Source organism: Microcebus murinus, chromosome 23, assembly GCF_040939455.1.
Source record: "Microcebus murinus isolate Inina chromosome 23, M.murinus_Inina_mat1.0, whole genome shotgun sequence".
In the NCBI taxonomy this organism is placed as follows: Eukaryota; Metazoa; Chordata; class Mammalia; order Primates; family Cheirogaleidae; genus Microcebus; species Microcebus murinus.
The window spans coordinates 2,049,710-2,069,000 of record NC_134126.1 but is presented as its reverse complement, the minus strand read 5'-3'; the positions used below and the strand labels follow the sequence as shown (position 1 = coordinate 2,069,000).

Sequence of the window (19,291 nt, the reverse complement as noted above, 5' to 3'; positions counted from 1 at the left end):
GGGCCGCCCTCCCCCACAACCCCTTTCAGCTGCGCCCCGCGCCCTGTGGCCGGGCGGCCGCCTATTCCCCCGGGCCAGGGCTGGGGCACAGCGCACGGGGGAGGGGAGCGAGTGTATGGGGCGTCTCTCTCTCTCTCTCTCTCTCTCTCTCTCTCTCTCTCTCTCTCTCTCTCTCTCTCTCTCTCTCTCGGGATGTGTCCCATGGGTGGGGTGGGGTGGCGTGGTTTGTGGGGCGCTGAAGAAATCAGTCCCCTCCATCTCCTCCCTCTGGAAAACCCCCAAGCCCTTGGAGAACTGCCGGCAACGCTACCGTGGGGGCCGGGACGCTCCTCTGTGTCCTCCTGTGGCCCAGTCCAAGGGGCCTGGGCCTGGCAGGGGCTGCATTGGACCCCAACCACCCTGGCGTGTGGACTCGCTAAAAATCGGCGACTAGATATTGGATTCCAGCGTCATTGAGGTCATTTCACTAATGAGTGCACCGGAAAGAGTTTCCTAATCCATCTGTGAGGGTGGCAACTGAAAGAGAATTTGAAAGCTGACAGAATAGGCGAGGAAAGGCATTGGAGATTTCCACACCCAGTAAGGAAGCCTTTCCCGAAATGGAAGAAAGAAAGGAGCAAACAGAGACACCGGTAGCCCGCCCGGATCAGAGTCTGCCCCTGAGAGAAAGTACCCTGACCAGGGTCACCCGTGGGTGGGTGGCGAGCTAGCGGCATTCAGAAGAGCGAGGCCCGCAGTCTGTGCAGAAGACACCTGCACTCGGGTGTGTGTGGCGGCACGATTCCCAAGCAGCTCCAGATGTTAATCCAAGGAGAAGCCAGGGAGTTCCCAACGCCCCAGGTGTCCTCAGCCCACGACTGGCTGCTGTGGGAATGCGAAGCCCGGCTCCTTGTCTCAGAGCGGGGCAACCAGGAGGTGTGATGTACACCCCGGGGTTCCTAGGAGGATCAGGCTGAAGCTGGGACTTGGCCTGAAAGTGTCCCCTCGCATGGCCACCCCCTTCCCCTTCCTGCTCCTCTACTCCTGGTGCCCCTCCATCCAGGGGCCAGACCTTAAAGAGTCACCCGCAAGAGAATCCTGGTCCCAAAGGAGCCTTCTGGGGGACCCGTGCTGAGAGAGCTTGTGGGCATGGCCCGCTGGGGCTCTGCCCGACCCAGGGCTGAGAGATGCAACCTCCCAGCTCTGGGTCCCTGCAGGAAGTGTTGGCAAGCACAGGGCCAGTCCTCCAAAGGCCCAGGTGCAGGGAGCCCAGGCCAAGCAGCCTGTGGAAGAAGCCACATGCCGTGCCACCCCGGGGAACACGACTGCAGGCCACAGCCCTTCCCGCCTCCTCCTCCTCCTCGTCCTCCTCCTCCTCCTCCTCCTCCCACCCCGCCCCCGCCCCCGCCCCCACATGGCGCAGGGCCCAGAGACACCTCAGACACTTGCTACCCAAAGTGCAAAGGGCATCAGTTGCTCCTCCAAACCCCCCCCCCAGCCCAGCAGACCGCGTTGTCCAGCCAGCCCCCGGGCCTCCCTGGGGTGCCCAGCACAAAAGCGCAGACACCCACCAGACCCTCAATCTCAGTTTTCGGATGTTTTTGCCACTCTAAGGACCCGCAGGCCAGCTGGGCCTTCTGGCAGGACAGAGAGCCCCGGAATCCGACGTGGAGAGCTGGGTGTACGTCCCCATGAGGAGGCGGTCCCCACCTCCGCGGCTCTCCCCTTGCGGGGAGCGGCAGCCGCGGGGCCTCAGAGAAGACACCAGGCTGGGCCCCCACGGCACAGCGGGAGCACGTCCCCCGCAGGCCACTTAGGGACGGGCGGCCGGCTGGCCGGCCGGCCGTCGGACGGTTGGGTTGCGGGAGACGCCGCAGCCGCCCTGCTACCGGCTTCCTGGGAGGGCGTCCTGGAACCAGCGTCCACACCAAGCCCTTGGAAGGCCCAGGCGACGGAGGAGCCCCGTCAGGCAGGGGCCGAGGACGGTGACAGCCCGGGCGGGGAGGAGCGTGTCAGGCAGGGGCAGAGGACGGTGACAGGTGACAGGCCGGGCGGGAAGGAGTCAGTCAGGCAGGGGCCGTGGAGGAGACGGGCTGGGTAAGGGTTAGGGTTAGAGTCAGGGCACAAGTCACAATCGCAAAGACCTGGAAGCGACCCGAGTGCCCATCGACCCACGAGTGCGTAAATGAAATGTGGCGCGTGGACACCACGGAGTGCTATTCGGCTATGAGGAGCAGCGGTGAGGGGGCACCTCTCGTGGTTCTCCTGGCCAGAGCTGGAACCCGTTCCAGTAAGCCAAGTATCCCAAGAATGGACACACGAGCACCACGTGCTCACGCTCACCAGCAAATGGGTACGAACTGATGGACACCTAAGTGGACACAGAGGAATCACCTTCATCGGGTGGGTGTCGGGCGGGTGTGGGGAGGGGATGGGCATACACATCCATTAGGAATGCGGTGGGTGCGCACCGACTGGGGGATGGGCGCACTTGAAGCTCTGACCCGAGGGGGGAGGCTGGGAGAGGGCAACGCACCCGACCTTAACATTGGTACCCCCACAATACGCTGGAACAACATGAGAGGTAAATGAATAAGAACACGGGGGTGGGAGAGGGGGGCACGGGCAACACATGTCACCTTAATACTTGGACTCCCATCATCTGCTTGAAAAGAGAGAGAAAAGAAAATGCAATAATAGAGATAAGAGACACTTTTTAAAAATAATGAATCCGGCCGGGCGCTGTGGCTCACGCCTGTAATCCTAGCTCTTGGGAGGCCGAGGCGGGTGGATTGCTCAAGGTCAGGAGTTCAAAACCAGCCTGAGCAAGAGCGAGACCCCGTCTCTACTATCAATAGAAAGAAATTAATTGGCCAACTGATATATATATATATATATAAAAAATTAGCTGGGCATGGTGGCGCATGCCTGTAGTCCCAGCTACCCGGGAGGCTGAGGCAGAAGGATCACTCCAGCCCAGGAGTTTGAAGTTGCTGTGAGCTAGGCTGACGCCACGGCACTCACTCTAGCCTGGGCAACAAACCGAGACTCTGTCTCAAAAAAAAAAAAAAAAAAAATAAATAAATAAATAAATAAATAAATAAATAAATAAATAAATAACGAATCCGAAGAGAAAAGTAAAAGGAGGCCTGTGGAGCAGGTCTGGGTGTGACTCCGGATCCCCCAACATCAGGTGCCACCACCAGAGATTCCTACGTGTAGCCCATAGAACCCCAAAAGCAACGGGAGGAGTTCTGGTCACATACTCCCTCAAAATGACATCCTGGCCTTCTTCGGGAACTCCCTCCCCTCTCAGACTCTCAAGGTTTCCTCCAGCGTGTCGGTTCCCACAGAGCAGACCTTTGGTCTGAGACCTGACAGTCCAGAAGCCACGCATGCTGCCGCGTGGCGGCGGTGTCGCGGCTCGGGACAAGAGGAGGCCCCACGGTGCGGGCTGGGGCGCCAGGCACCGCGGCGGGCGCTGAGGGTGGGGGTCACCCCCACCCCGGGCCGCCCCCGCACTCCCAGAAACGCGACAGAACCAGAGGCAAAAAAAAAAAAAAAAGAAGAAGAAGAAGCCTAAGGCACCCGGTATTCCCGGGCGGTCTCCCATCCAAGTTCTAACCAGGCCCGACCCTGCTTAGCTTCCGAGACCAGAGGAGATCGGGCGCGTTCAGGGTGGTGTGGCCGTGGACGCCGGAGGGCGCCCCTGCCCCGCTCAAGAAGCCGAGCCTCTCTGCGCTTCCCCGCCGCCTCCTCCCGCCCCAGGCCCCGCGCCGGCGCTGACCCGCGCCGGGCCGGGCCTGTTGAGTTCGCCGGCCGGGTCCGGCGGGCGGGGGTGACAGGCGGGGCGGGCAGGGAGCGGCGGGCCGGGGTTGGGGGCTGTCTCTCTATACACACACACTCACACTCACTCACTCACTCACACTCACACAAGACGCGCCTCCACGGCTGGACCCGCCAAGGTGGAGACCTTCCAGCCCCCCTCCTCTCCTCGCCTGGCCTCCTTCACCTCCCCGCCCCCACCCCCAGCGCGCTGACTGCGCACGGGCGGGCGGGGCGCTCGCCCTTTGACCCCAGCCAGGGGCCGCCCTCCCCCACAACCCCTTTCAGCTGCGCCCCGCGCCCTGTGGCCGGGCGGCCGCCTATTCCCCCGGGCCAGGGCTGGGGCACAGCGCACGGGGGAGGGGAGCGAGTGTATGGGGCGTCTCTCTCTCTCTCTCTCTCTCTCTCTCTCTCTCTCTCTCTCTCTCTCTCTCTCTCTCTCTCGGGATGTGTCCCATGGGTGGGGTGGGGTGGCGTGGTTTGTGGGGCGCTGAAGAAATCAGTCCCCTCCATCTCCTCCCTCTGGAAAACCCCCAAGCCCTTGGAGAACTGCCGGCAACGCTACCGTGGGGGCCGGGACGCTCCTCTGTGTCCTCCTGTGGCCCAGTCCAAGGGGCCTGGGCCTGGCAGGGGCTGCATTGGACCCCAACCACCCTGGCGTGTGGACTCGCTAAAAATCGGCGACTAGATATTGGATTCCAGCGTCATTGAGGTCATTTCACTAATGAGTGCACCGGAAAGAGTTTCCTAATCCATCTGTGAGGGTGGCAACTGAAAGAGAATTTGAAAGCTGACAGAATAGGCGAGGAAAGGCATTGGAGATTTCCACACCCAGTAAGGAAGCCTTTCCCGAAATGGAAGAAAGAAAGGAGCAAACAGAGACACCGGTAGCCCGCCCGGATCAGAGTCTGCCCCTGAGAGAAAGTACCCTGACCAGGGTCACCCGTGGGTGGGTGGCGAGCTAGCGGCATTCAGAAGAGCGAGGCCCGCAGTCTGTGCAGAAGACACCTGCACTCGGGTGTGTGTGGCGGCACGATTCCCAAGCAGCTCCAGATGTTAATCCAAGGAGAAGCCAGGGAGTTCCCAACGCCCCAGGTGTCCTCAGCCCACGACTGGCTGCTGTGGGAATGCGAAGCCCGGCTCCTTGTCTCAGAGCGGGGCAACCAGGAGGTGTGATGTACACCCCGGGGTTCCTAGGAGGATCAGGCTGAAGCTGGGACTTGGCCTGAAAGTGTCCCCTCGCATGGCCACCCCCTTCCCCTTCCTGCTCCTCTACTCCTGGTGCCCCTCCATCCAGGGGCCAGACCTTAAAGAGTCACCCGCAAGAGAATCCTGGTCCCAAAGGAGCCTTCTGGGGGACCCGTGCTGAGAGAGCTTGTGGGCATGGCCCGCTGGGGCTCTGCCCGACCCAGGGCTGAGAGATGCAACCTCCCAGCTCTGGGTCCCTGCAGGAAGTGTTGGCAAGCACAGGGCCAGTCCTCCAAAGGCCCAGGTGCAGGGAGCCCAGGCCAAGCAGCCTGTGGAAGAAGCCACATGCCGTGCCACCCCGGGGAACACGACTGCAGGCCACAGCCCTTCCCGCCTCCTCCTCCTCGTCCTCCTCCTCCTCCTCCTCCTCCCACCCCGCCCCCGCCCCCGCCCCCACATGGCGCAGGGCCCAGAGACACCTCAGACACTTGCTACCCAAAGTGCAAAGGGCATCAGTTGCTCCTCCAAACCCCCCCCCAGCCCAGCAGACCGCGTTGTCCAGCCAGCCCCCGGGCCTCCCTGGGGTGCCCAGCACAAAAGTGCAGACACCCACCAGACCCTCAATCTCAGTTTTCGGATGTTTTTGCCACTCTAAGGACCCGCAGGCCAGCTGGGCCTTCTGGCAGGACAGAGAGCCCCGGAATCCGACGTGGAGAGCTGGGTGTACGTCCCCATGAGGAGGCGGTCCCCACCTCCGCGGCTCTCCCCTTGCGGGGAGCGGCAGCCGCGGGGCCTCAGAGAAGACACCAGGCTGGGCCCCCACGGCACAGCGGGAGCACGTCCCCCGCAGGCCACTTAGGGACGGGCGGCCGGCTGGCCGGCCGGCCGTCGGACGGTTGGGTTGCGGGAGACGCCGCAGCCGCCCTGCTACCGGCTTCCTGGGAGGGCGTCCTGGAACCAGCGTCCACACCAAGCCCTTGGAAGGCCCAGGCGACGGAGGAGCCCCGTCAGGCAGGGGCCGAGGACGGTGACAGCCCGGGCGGGGAGGAGCGTGTCAGGCAGGGGCAGAGGACGGTGACAGGTGACAGGCCGGGCGGGAAGGAGTCAGTCAGGCAGGGGCCGTGGAGGAGACGGGCTGGGTAAGGGTTAGGGTTAGAGTCAGGGCACAAGTCACAATCGCAAAGACCTGGAAGCGACCCGAGTGCCCATCGACCCACGAGTGCGTAAATGAAATGTGGCGCGTGGACACCACGGAGTGCTATTCGGCTATGAGGAGCAGCGGTGAGGGGGCACCTCTCGTGGTTCTCCTGGCCAGAGCTGGAACCCGTTCCAGTAAGCCAAGTATCCCAAGAATGGACACACGAGCACCACGTGCTCACGCTCACCAGCAAATGGGTACGAACTGATGGACACCTAAGTGGACACAGAGGAATCACCTTCATCGGGTGGGTGTCGGGCGGGTGTGGGGAGGGGATGGGCATACACATCCATTAGGAATGCGGTGGGTGCGCACCGACTGGGGGATGGGCGCACTTGAAGCTCTGACCCGAGGGGGGAGGCTGGGAGAGGGCAACGCACCCGACCTTAACATTGGTACCCCCACAATACGCTGGAACAACATGAGAGGTAAATGAATAAGAACACGGGGGTGGGAGAGGGGGGCACGGGCAACACATGTCACCTTAATACTTGGACTCCCATCATCTGCTTGAAAAGAGAGAGAAAAGAAAATGCAATAATAGAGATAAGAGACACTTTTTAAAAATAATGAATCCGGCCGGGCGCTGTGGCTCACGCCTGTAATCCTAGCTCTTGGGAGGCCGAGGCGGGTGGATTGCTCAAGGTCAGGAGTTCAAAACCAGCCTGAGCAAGAGCGAGACCCCGTCTCTACTATCAATAGAAAGAAATTAATTGGCCAACTGATATATATATATATATATAAAAAATTAGCTGGGCATGGTGGCGCATGCCTGTAGTCCCAGCTACCCGGGAGGCTGAGGCAGAAGGATCACTCCAGCCCAGGAGTTTGAAGTTGCTGTGAGCTAGGCTGACGCCACGGCACTCACTCTAGCCTGGGCAACAAACCGAGACTCTGTCTCAAAAAAAAAAAAAAAAAAAAATAAATAAATAAATAAATAAATAAATAAATAAATAAATAAATAAATAACGAATCCGAAGAGAAAAGTAAAAGGAGGCCTGTGGAGCAGGTCTGGGTGTGACTCCGTCAGGTGCCACCACCAGAGATTCCTACGTGTAGCCCATAGAACCCCAAAAGCAACGGGAGGAGTTCTGGTCACATACTCCCTCAAAATGACATCCTGGCCTTCTTCGGGAACTCCCTCCCCTCTCAGACTCTCAAGGTTTCCTCCAGCGTGTCGGTTCCCACAGAGCAGACCTTTGGTCTGAGACCTGACAGTCCAGAAGCCACGCATGCTGCCGCGTGGCGGCGGTGTCGCGGCTCGGGACAAGAGGAGGCCCCACGGTGCGGGCTGGGGCGCCAGGCACCACGGCGGGCGCTGAGGGTGGGGGTCACCCCCACCCCGGGCCGCCCCCGCACTCCCAGAAACGCGACAGAACCAGAGGCAAAAAAAAAAAAAAAAGAAGAAGAAGAAGCCTAAGGCACCCGGTATTCCCGGGCGGTCTCCCATCCAAGTTCTAACCAGGCCCGACCCTGCTTAGCTTCCGAGACCAGAGGAGATCGGGCGCGTTCAGGGTGGTGTGGCCGTGGACGCCGGAGGGCGCCCCTGCCCCGCTCAAGAAGCCGAGCCTCTCTGCGCTTCCCCGCCGCCTCCTCCCGCCCCAGGCCCCGCGCCGGCGCTGACCCGCGCCGGGCCGGGCCTGTTGAGTTCGCCGGCCGGGTCCGGCGGGCGGGGGTGACAGGCGGGGCGGGCAGGGAGCGGCGGGCCGGGGTTGGGGGCTGTCTCTCTATACACACACACTCACACTCACTCACTCACTCACACTCACACAAGACGCGCCTCCACGGCTGGACCCGCCAAGGTGGAGACCTTCCAGCCCCCCTCCTCTCCTCGCCTGGCCTCCTTCACCTCCCCGCCCCCACCCCCAGCGCGCTGACTGCGCACGGGCGGGCGGGGCGCTCGCCCTTTGACCCCAGCCAGGGGCCGCCCTCCCCCACAACCCCTTTCAGCTGCGCCCCGCGCCCTGTGGCCGGGCGGCCGCCTATTCCCCCGGGCCAGGGCTGGGGCACAGCGCACGGGGGAGGGGAGCGAGTGTATGGGGCGTCTCTCTCTCTCTCTCTCTCTCTCTCTCTCTCTCTCTCTCTCTCTCTCTCTCTCTCTCTCGGGATGTGTCCCATGGGTGGGGTGGGGTGGCGTGGTTTGTGGGGCGCTGAAGAAATCAGTCCCCTCCATCTCCTCCCTCTGGAAAACCCCCAAGCCCTTGGAGAACTGCCGGCAACGCTACCGTGGGGGCCGGGACGCTCCTCTGTGTCCTCCTGTGGCCCAGTCCAAGGGGCCTGGGCCTGGCAGGGGCTGCATTGGACCCCAACCACCCTGGCGTGTGGACTCGCTAAAAATCGGCGACTAGATATTGGATTCCAGCGTCATTGAGGTCATTTCACTAATGAGTGCACCGGAAAGAGTTTCCTAATCCATCTGTGAGGGTGGCAACTGAAAGAGAATTTGAAAGCTGACAGAATAGGCGAGGAAAGGCATTGGAGATTTCCACACCCAGTAAGGAAGCCTTTCCCGAAATGGAAGAAAGAAAGGAGCAAACAGAGACACCGGTAGCCCGCCCGGATCAGAGTCTGCCCCTGAGAGAAAGTACCCTGACCAGGGTCACCCGTGGGTGGGTGGCGAGCTAGCGGCATTCAGAAGAGCGAGGCCCGCAGTCTGTGCAGAAGACACCTGCACTCGGGTGTGTGTGGCGGCACGATTCCCAAGCAGCTCCAGATGTTAATCCAAGGAGAAGCCAGGGAGTTCCCAACGCCCCAGGTGTCCTCAGCCCACGACTGGCTGCTGTGGGAATGCGAAGCCCGGCTCCTTGTCTCAGAGCGGGGCAACCAGGAGGTGTGATGTACACCCCGGGGTTCCTAGGAGGATCAGGCTGAAGCTGGGACTTGGCCTGAAAGTGTCCCCTCGCATGGCCACCCCCTTCCCCTTCCTGCTCCTCTACTCCTGGTGCCCCTCCATCCAGGGGCCAGACCTTAAAGAGTCACCCGCAAGAGAATCCTGGTCCCAAAGGAGCCTTCTGGGGGACCCGTGCTGAGAGAGCTTGTGGGCATGGCCCGCTGGGGCTCTGCCCGACCCAGGGCTGAGAGATGCAACCTCCCAGCTCTGGGTCCCTGCAGGAAGTGTTGGCAAGCACAGGGCCAGTCCTCCAAAGGCCCAGGTGCAGGGAGCCCAGGCCAAGCAGCCTGTGGAAGAAGCCACATGCCGTGCCACCCCGGGGAACACGACTGCAGGCCACAGCCCTTCCCGCCTCCTCCTCCTCGTCCTCCTCCTCCTCCTCCTCCTCCCACCCCGCCCCCGCCCCCGCCCCCACATGGCGCAGGGCCCAGAGACACCTCAGACACTTGCTACCCAAAGTGCAAAGGGCATCAGTTGCTCCTCCAAACCCCCCCCCAGCCCAGGAGACCGCGTTGTCCAGCCAGCCCCCGGGCCTCCCTGGGGTGCCCAGCACAAAAGTGCAGACACCCACCAGACCCTCAATCTCAGTTTTCGGATGTTTTTGCCACTCTAAGGACCCGCAGGCCAGCTGGGCCTTCTGGCAGGACAGAGAGCCCCGGAATCCGACGTGGAGAGCTGGGTGTACGTCCCCATGAGGAGGCGGTCCCCACCTCCGCGGCTCTCCCCTTGCGGGGAGCGGCAGCCGCGGGGCCTCAGAGAAGACACCAGGCTGGGCCCCCACGGCACAGCGGGAGCACGTCCCCCGCAGGCCACTTAGGGACGGGCGGCCGGCCGGCCGGCCCTCGGACGGTTGGGTTGCGGGAGACGCCGCAGCCGCCCTGCTACCGGCTTCCTGGGAGGGCGTCCTGGAACCAGCGTCCACACCAAGCCCTTGGAAGGCCCAGGCGACGGAGGAGCCCCGTCAGGCAGGGGCCGAGGACGGTGACAGCCCGGGCGGGGAGGAGCGTGTCAGGCAGGGGCAGAGGACGGTGACAGGTGACAGGCCGGGCGGGAAGGAGTCAGTCAGGCAGGGGCCGTGGAGGAGACGGGCTGGGTAAGGGTTAGGGTTAGAGTCAGGGCACAAGTCACAATCGCAAAGACCTGGAAGCGACCCGAGTGCCCATCGACCCACGAGTGCGTAAATGAAATGTGGCGCGTGGACACCACGGAGTGCTATTCGGCTATGAGGAGCAGCGGTGAGGGGGCACCTCTCGTGGTTCTCCTGGCCAGAGCTGGAACCCGTTCCAGTAAGCCAAGTATCCCAAGAATGGACACACGAGCACCACGTGCTCACGCTCACCAGCAAATGGGTACGAACTGATGGACACCTAAGTGGACACAGAGGAATCACCTTCATCGGGTGGGTGTCGGGCGGGTGTGGGGAGGGGATGGGCATACACATCCATTAGGAATGCGGTGGGTGCGCACCGACTGGGGGATGGGCGCACTTGAAGCTCTGACCCGAGGGGGGAGGCTGGGAGAGGGCAACGCACCCGACCTTAACATTGGTACCCCCACAATACGCTGGAACAACATGAGAGGTAAATGAATAAGAACACGGGGGTGGGAGAGGGGGGCACGGGCAACACATGTCACCTTAATACTTGGACTCCCATCATCTGCTTGAAAAGAGAGAGAAAAGAAAATGCAATAATAGAGATAAGAGACACTTTTTAAAAATAATGAATCCGGCCGGGCGCTGTGGCTCACGCCTGTAATCCTAGCTCTTGGGAGGCCGAGGCGGGTGGATTGCTCAAGGTCAGGAGTTCAAAACCAGCCTGAGCAAGAGCGAGACCCCGTCTCTACTATCAATAGAAAGAAATTAATTGGCCAACTGATATATATATATATATAAAAAATTAGCTGGGCATGGTGGCACATGCCTGTAGTCCCAGCTACCCGGGAGGCTGAGGCAGAAGGATCACTCCAGCCCAGGAGTTTGAAGTTGCTGTGAGCTAGGCTGACGCCACGGCACTCACTCTAGCCTGGGCAACAAACCGAGACTCTGTCTCAAAAAAAAAAAAAAAAATAAATAAATAAATAAATAAATAAATAAATAAATAAATAAAAAAATAACGAATCCGAAGAGAAAAGTAAAAGGAGGCCTGTGGAGCAGGTCTGGGTGTGACTCCGGATCCCCCAACATCAGGTGCCACCACCAGAGATTCCTACGTGTAGCCCATAGAACCCCAAAAGCAACGGGAGGAGTTCTGGTCACATACTCCCTCAAAATGACATCCTGGCCTTCTTCGGGAACTCCCTCCCCTCTCAGACTCTCAAGGTTTCCTCCAGCGTGTCGGTTCCCACAGAGCAGACCTTTGGTCTGAGACCTGACAGTCCAGAAGCCACGCATGCTGCCGCGTGGCGGCGGTGTCGCGGCTCGGGACAAGAGGAGGCCCCACGGTGCGGGCTGGGGCGCCAGGCACCGCGGTGGGCGCTGAGGGTGGGGGTCACCCCCACCCCGGGCCGCCCCCGCACTCCCAGAAACGCGACAGAACCAGAGGCAAAAAAAAAAAAAAAAGAAGAAGAAGAAGCCTAAGGCACCCGGTATTCCCAGGCGGTCTCCCATCCAAGTTCTAACCAGGCCCGACCCTGCTTAGCTTCCGAGACCAGAGGAGATCGGGCGCGTTCAGGGTGGTGTGGCCGTGGACGCCGGAGGGCGCCCCTGCCCCGCTCAAGAAGCCGAGCCTCTCTGCGCTTCCCCGCCGCCTCCTCCCGCCCCAGGCCCCGCGCCGGCGCTGACCCGCGCCGGGCCGGGCCTGTTGAGTTCGCCGGCCGGGTCCGGCGGGCGGGGGTGACAGGCGGGGCGGGCAGGGAGCGGCGGGCCGGGGTTGGGGGCTGTCTCTCTATACACACACACTCACACTCACACTCACTCACTCACTCACACTCACACAAGATGCGCCTCCACGGCTGGACCCGCCAAGGTGGAGACCTTCCAGCCCCCCTCCTCTCCTCGCCTGGCCTCCTTCACCTCCCCGCCCCCACCCCCAGCGCGCTGACTGCGCACGGGCGGGCGGGCGGGGCGCTCGCCCTTTGACCCCAGCCAGGGGCCGCCCTCCCCACAACCCCTTTCAGCTGCGCCCCGCGCCCTGTGGCCGGGCGGCCGCCTATTCCCCCGGGCCAGGGCTGGGGCACAGCGCACGGGGGAGGGGAGCGAGTGTATGGGGCGTCTCTCTCTCTCTCTCTCTCTCTCTCTCTCTCTCTCTCTCTCTCTCTCTCTCTCTCTCTCGGGATGTGTCCCATGGGTGGGGTGGGGTGGCGTGGTTTGTGGGGCGCTGAAGAAATCAGTCCCCTCCATCTCCTCCCTCTGGAAAACCCCCAAGCCCTTGGAGAACTGCCGGCAACGCTACCGTGGGGGCCGGGACGCTCCTCTGTGTCCTCCTGTGGCCCAGTCCAAGGGGCCTGGGCCTGGCAGGGGCTGCATTGGACCCCAACCACCCTGGCGTGTGGACTCGCTAAAAATCGGCGACTAGATATTGGATTCCAGCGTCATTGAGGTCATTTCACTAATGAGTGCACCGGAAAGAGTTTCCTAATCCATCTGTGAGGGTGGCAACTGAAAGAGAATTTGAAAGCTGACAGAATAGGCGAGGAAAGGCATTGGAGATTTCCACACCCAGTAAGGAAGCCTTTCCCGAAATGGAAGAAAGAAAGGAGCAAACAGAGACACCGGTAGCCCGCCCGGATCAGAGTCTGCCCCTGAGAGAAAGTACCCTGACCAGGGTCACCCGTGGGTGGGTGGCGAGCTAGCGGCATTCAGAAGAGCGAGGCCCGCAGTCTGTGCAGAAGACACCTGCACTCGGGTGTGTGTGGCGGCACGATTCCCAAGCAGCTCCAGATGTTAATCCAAGGAGAAGCCAGGGAGTTCCCAACGCCCCAGGTGTCCTCAGCCCACGACTGGCTGCTGTGGGAATGCGAAGCCCGGCTCCTTGTCTCAGAGCGGGGCAACCAGGAGGTGTGATGTACACCCCGGGGTTCCTAGGAGGATCAGGCTGAAGCTGGGACTTGGCCTGAAAGTGTCCCCTCGCATGGCCACCCCCTTCCCCTTCCTGCTCCTCTACTCCTGGTGCCCCTCCATCCAGGGGCCAGACCTTAAAGAGTCACCCGCAAGAGAATCCTGGTCCCAAAGGAGCCTTCTGGGGGACCCGTGCTGAGAGAGCTTGTGGGCATGGCCCGCTGGGGCTCTGCCCGACCCAGGGCTGAGAGATGCAACCTCCCAGCTCTGGGTCCCTGCAGGAAGTGTTGGCAAGCACAGGGCCAGTCCTCCAAAGGCCCAGGTGCAGGGAGCCCAGGCCAAGCAGCCTGTGGAAGAAGCCACATGCCGTGCCACCCCGGGGAACACGACTGCAGGCCACAGCCCTTCCCGCCTCCTCCTCCTCCTCGTCCTCCTCCTCCTCCTCCTCCTCCCACCCCGCCCCCGCCCCCGCCCCCACATGGCGCAGGGCCCAGAGACACCTCAGACACTTGCTACCCAAAGTGCAAAGGGCATCAGTTGCTCCTCCAAACCCCCCCCCCAGCCCAGCAGACCGCGTTGTCCAGCCAGCCCCCGGGCCTCCCTGGGGTGCCCAGCACAAAAGCGCAGACACCCACCAGACCCTCAATCTCAGTTTTCGGATGTTTTTGCCACTCTAAGGACCCGCAGGCCAGCTGGGCCTTCTGGCAGGACAGAGAGCCCCGGAATCCGACGTGGAGAGCTGGGTGTACGTCCCCATGAGGAGGCGGTCCCCACCTCCGCGGCTCTCCCCTTGCGGGGAGCGGCAGCCGCGGGGCCTCAGAGAAGACACCAGGCTGGGCCCCCACGGCACAGCGGGAGCACGTCCCCCGCAGGCCACTTAGGGACGGGCGGCCGGCTGGCCGGCCGGCCGTCGGACGGTTGGGTTGCGGGAGACGCCGCAGCCGCCCTGCTACCGGCTTCCTGGGAGGGCGTCCTGGAACCAGCGTCCACACCAAGCCCTTGGAAGGCCCAGGCGACGGAGGAGCCCCGTCAGGCAGGGGCCGAGGACGGTGACAGCCCGGGCGGGGAGGAGCGTGTCAGGCAGGGGCAGAGGACGGTGACAGGTGACAGGCCGGGCGGGAAGGAGTCAGTCAGGCAGGGGCCGTGGAGGAGACGGGCTGGGTAAGGGTTAGGGTTAGAGTCAGGGCACAAGTCACAATCGCAAAGACCTGGAAGCGACCCGAGTGCCCATCGACCCACGAGTGCGTAAATGAAATGTGGCGCGTGGACACCACGGAGTGCTATTCGGCTATGAGGAGCAGCGGTGAGGGGGCACCTCTCGTGGTTCTCCTGGCCAGAGCTGGAACCCGTTCCAGTAAGCCAAGTATCCCAAGAATGGACACACGAGCACCACGTGCTCACGCTCACCAGCAAATGGGTACGAACTGATGGACACCTAAGTGGACACAGAGGAATCACCTTCATCGGGTGGGTGTCGGGCGGGTGTGGGGAGGGGATGGGCATACACATCCATTAGGAATGCGGTGGGTGCGCACCGACTGGGGGATGGGCGCACTTGAAGCTCTGACCCGAGGGGGGAGGCTGGGAGAGGGCAACGCACCCGACCTTAACATTGGTACCCCCACAATACGCTGGAACAACATGAGAGGTAAATGAATAAGAACACGGGGGTGGGAGAGGGGGGCACGGGCAACACATGTCACCTTAATACTTGGACTCCCATCATCTGCTTGAAAAGAGAGAGAAAAGAAAATGCAATAATAGAGATAAGAGACACTTTTTAAAAATAATGAATCCGGCCGGGCGCTGTGGCTCACGCCTGTAATCCTAGCTCTTGGGAGGCCGAGGCGGGTGGATTGCTCAAGGTCAGGAGTTCAAAACCAGCCTGAGCAAGAGCGAGACCCCGTCTCTACTATCAATAGAAAGAAATTAATTGGCCAACTGATATATATATATATATATAAAAAATTAGCTGGGCATGGTGGCGCATGCCTGTAGTCCCAGCTACCCGGGAGGCTGAGGCAGAAGGATCACTCCAGCCCAGGAGTTTGAAGTTGCTGTGAGCTAGGCTGACGCCACGGCACTCACTCTAGCCTGGGCAACAAACCGAGACTCTGTCTCAAAAAAAAAAAAAAAAATAAATAAATAAATAAATAAATAAATAAATAAATAAATAAATAAATAAAAAAATAACGAATCCGAAGAGAAAAGTAAAAGGAGGCCTGTGGAGCAGGTCTGGGTGTGACTCCGGATCCCCCAACATCAGGTGCCACCACCAGAGATTCCTACGTGTAGCCCATAGAACCCCAAAAGCAACGGGAGGAGTTCTGGTCACATACTCCCTCAAAATGACATCCTGGCCTTCTTCGGGAACTCCCTCCCCTCTCAGACTCTCAAGGTTTCCTCCAGCGTGTCGGTTCCCACAGAGCAGACCTTTGGTCTGAGACCTGACAGTCCAGAAGCCACGCATGCTGCCGCGTGGCGGCGGTGTCGCGGCTCGGGACAAGAGGAGGCCCCACGGTGCGGGCTGGGGCGCCAGGCACCGCGGCGGGCGCTGAGGGTGGGGGTCACCCCCACCCCGGGCCGCCCCCGCACTCCCAGAAACGCGACAGAACCAGAGGCAAAAAAAAAAAAAAAAGAAGAAGAAGAAGCCTAAGGCACCCGGTATTCCCGGGCGGTCTCCCATCCAAGTTCTAACCAGGCCCGACCCTGCTTAGCTTCCGAGACCAGAGGAGATCGGGCGCGTTCAGGGTGGTGTGGCCGTGGACGCCGGAGGGCGCCCCTGCCCCGCTCAAGAAGCCGAGCCTCTCTGCGCTTCCCCGCCGCCTCCTCCCGCCCCAGGCCCCGCGCCGGCGCTGACCCGCGCCGGGCCGGGCCTGTTGAGTTCGCCGGCCGGGTCCGGCGGGCGGGGGTGACAGGCGGGGCGGGCAGGGAGCGGCGGGCCGGGGTTGGGGGCTGTCTCTCTATACACACACACTCACACTCACTCACTCACTCACACTCACACAAGACGCGCCTCCACGGCTGGACCCGCCAAGGTGGAGACCTTCCAGCCCCCCTCCTCTCCTCGCCTGGCCTCCTTCACCTCCCCGCCCCCACCCCCAGCGCGCTGACTGCGCACGGGCGGGCGGGGCGCTCGCCCTTTGACCCCAGCCAGGGGCCGCCCTCCCCACAACCCCTTTCAGCTGCGCCCCGCGCCCTGTGGCCGGGCGGCCGCCTATTCCCCCGGGCCAGGGCTGGGGCACAGCGCACGGGGGAGGGGAGCGAGTGTATGGGGCGTCTCTCTCTCTCTCTCTCTCTCTCTCTCTCTCTCTCTCTCTCTCTCTCTCTCTCTCTCTCTCTCTCTCGGGATGTGTCCCATGGGTGGGGTGGGGTGGCGTGGTTTGTGGGGCGCTGAAGAAATCAGTCCCCTCCATCTCCTCCCTCTGGAAAACCCCCAAGCCCTTGGAGAACTGCCGGCAACGCTACCGTGGGGGCCGGGACGCTCCTCTGTGTCCTCCTGTGGCCCAGTCCAAGGGGCCTGGGCCTGGCAGGGGCTGCATTGGACCCCAACCACCCTGGCGTGTGGACTCGCTAAAAATCGGCGACTAGATATTGGATTCCAGCGTCATTGAGGTCATTTCACTAATGAGTGCACCGGAAAGAGTTTCCTAATCCATCTGTGAGGGTGGCAACTGAAAGAGAATTTGAAAGCTGACAGAATAGGCGAGGAAAGGCATTGGAGATTTCCACACCCAGTAAGGAAGCCTTTCCCGAAATGGAAGAAAGAAAGGAGCAAACAGAGACACCGGTAGCCCGCCCGGATCAGAGTCTGCCCCTGAGAGAAAGTACCCTGACCAGGGTCACCCGTGGGTGGGTGGCGAGCTAGCGGCATTCAGAAGAGCGAGGCCCGCAGTCTGTGCAGAAGACACCTGCACTCGGGTGTGTGTGGCGGCACGATTCCCAAGCAGCTCCAGATGTTAATCCAAGGAGAAGCCAGGGAGTTCCCAACGCCCCCCAGGTGTCCTCAGCCCACGACTGGCTGCTGTGGGAATGCGAAGCCCGGCTCCTTGTCTCAGAGCGGGGCAACCAGGAGGTGTGATGTACACCCCGGGGTTCCTAGGAGGATCAGGCTGAAGCTGGGACTTGGCCTGAAAGTGTCCCCTCGCATGGCCACCCCCTTCCCCTTCCTGCTCCTCTACTCCTGGTGCCCCTCCATCCAGGGGCCAGACCTTAAAGAGTCACCCGCAAGAGAATCCTGGTCCCAAAGGAGCCTTCTGGGGGACCCGTGCTGAGAGAGCTTGTGGGCATGGCCCGCTGGGGCTCTGCCCGACCCAGGGCTGAGAGATGCAACCTCCCAGCTCTGGGTCCCTGCAGGAAGTGTTGGCAAGCACAGGGCCAGTCCTCCAAAGGCCCAGGTGCAGGGAGCCCAGGCCAAGCAGCCTGTGGAAGAAGCCACATGCCGTGCCACCCCGGGGAACACGACTGCAGGCCACAGCCCTTCCCGCCTCCTCCTCCTCGTCCTCCTCCTCCTCCTCCTCCTCCCACCCCGCCCCCGCCCCCGCCCCCACATGGCGCAGGGCCCAGAGACACCTCAGACACTTGCTACCCAAAGTGCAAAGGGCATCAGTTGCTCCTCCAAACCCCCCCCCCAGCCCAGCAGACCGCGTTGTCCAGCCAGCCCCCGGGCCTCCCTGGGGTGCCCAGCACAAAAGTGCAGACACCCACCAGACCCTCAATCTCAGTTTTCGGATGTTTTTGCCACTCTAAGGACCCGCAGGCCAGCTGGGCCTTCTGGCAGGACAGAGAGCCCCGGAATCCGACGTGGAGAGCTGGGTGTACGTCCCCATGAGGAGGCGGTCCCCACCTCCGCGGCTCTCCCCTTGCGGGGAGCGGCAGCCGCGGGGCCTCAGAGAAGACACCAGGCTGGGCCCCCACGGCACAGCGGGAGCACGTCCCCCGCAGGCCACTTAGGGACGGGCGGCCGGCCGGCCGGCCGTCGGACGGTTGGGTTGCGGGAGACGCCGCAGCCGCCCTGCTACCGGCTTCCTGGGAGGGCGTCCTGGAACCAGCGTCCACACCAAGCCCTTGGAAGGCCCAGGCGACGGAGGAGCCCCGTCAGGCAGGGGCCGAGGACGGTGACAGCCCGGGCGGGGAGGAGCGTGTCAGGCAGGGGCAGAGGACGGTGACAGGTGACAGGCCGGGCGGGAAGGAGTCAGTCAGGCAGGGGCCGTGGAGGAGACGGGCTGGGTAAGGGTTAGGGTTAGAGTCAGGGCACAAGTCACAATCGCAAAGACCTGGAAGCGACCCGAGTGCCCATCGACCCACGAGTGCGTAAATGAAATGTGGCGCGTGGACACCACGGAGTGCTATTCGGCTATGAGGAGCAGCGGTGAGGGGGCACCTCTCGTGGTTCTCCTGGCCAGAGCTGGAACCCGTTCCAGTAAGCCAAGTATCCCAAGAATGGACACACGAGCACCACGTGCTCACGCTCACCAGCAAATGGGTACGAACTGATGGACACCTAAGTGGACACAGAGGAATCACCTTCATCGGGTGGGTGTCGGGCGGGTGTGGGGAGGGGATGGGCATACACATCCATTAGGAATGCGGTGGGTGCGCACCGACTGGGGGATGGGCGCACTTGAAGCTCTGACCCGAGGGGGGAGGCTGGGAGAGGGCAACGCACCCGACCTTAACATTGGTACCCCCACAATACGCTGGAACAACATGAGAGGTAAATGAATAAGAACACGGGGGTGGGAGAGGGGGGCACGGGCAACACATGTCACCTTAATACTTGGACTCCCATCATCTGCTTGAAAAGAGAGAGAAAAGAAAATGCAATAATAGAGATAAGAGACACTTTTTAAAAATAATGAATCCGGCCGGGCGCTGTGGCTCACGCCTGTAATCCTAGCTCTTGGGAGGCCGAGGCGGGTGGATTGCTCAAGGTCAGGAGTTCAAAACCAGCCTGAGCAAGAGCGAGACCCCGTCTCTACTATCAATAGAAAGAAATTAATTGGCCAACTGATATATATATATATATATAAAATTAGCTGGGCATGGTGGCACATGCCTGTAGTCCCAGCTACCCGGGAGGCTGAGGCAGAAGGATCACTCCAGCCCAGGAGTTTGAAGTTGCTGTGAGCTAGGCTGACGCCACGGCACTCACTCTAGCCTGGGCAACAAACCGAGACTCTGTCTCAAAAAAAAAAAAAAAATAAAATAAATA

At 61.5% G+C, this 19,291-nt stretch overlaps 4 pseudogenes; all 4 read right to left on the bottom strand.

Annotated features, from left to right (window-relative positions):
- Window positions 1-3,555: 3,555 nt before the first annotated feature.
- On the bottom strand, window positions 3,556-3,674 carry LOC142863952 (uncharacterized; annotated as a pseudogene).
- Window positions 3,675-7,603: 3,929 nt separating this feature from the next.
- LOC142863951 (uncharacterized) lies at window positions 7,604-7,722 on the bottom strand (annotated as a pseudogene).
- A 3,929-nt stretch (window positions 7,723-11,651) lies between these two features.
- Window positions 11,652-11,770, bottom strand: LOC142863936 (uncharacterized; annotated as a pseudogene).
- Window positions 11,771-15,726: 3,956 nt separating this feature from the next.
- LOC142863950 (uncharacterized) lies at window positions 15,727-15,845 on the bottom strand (annotated as a pseudogene).
- Window positions 15,846-19,291: the final 3,446 nt, after the last annotated feature.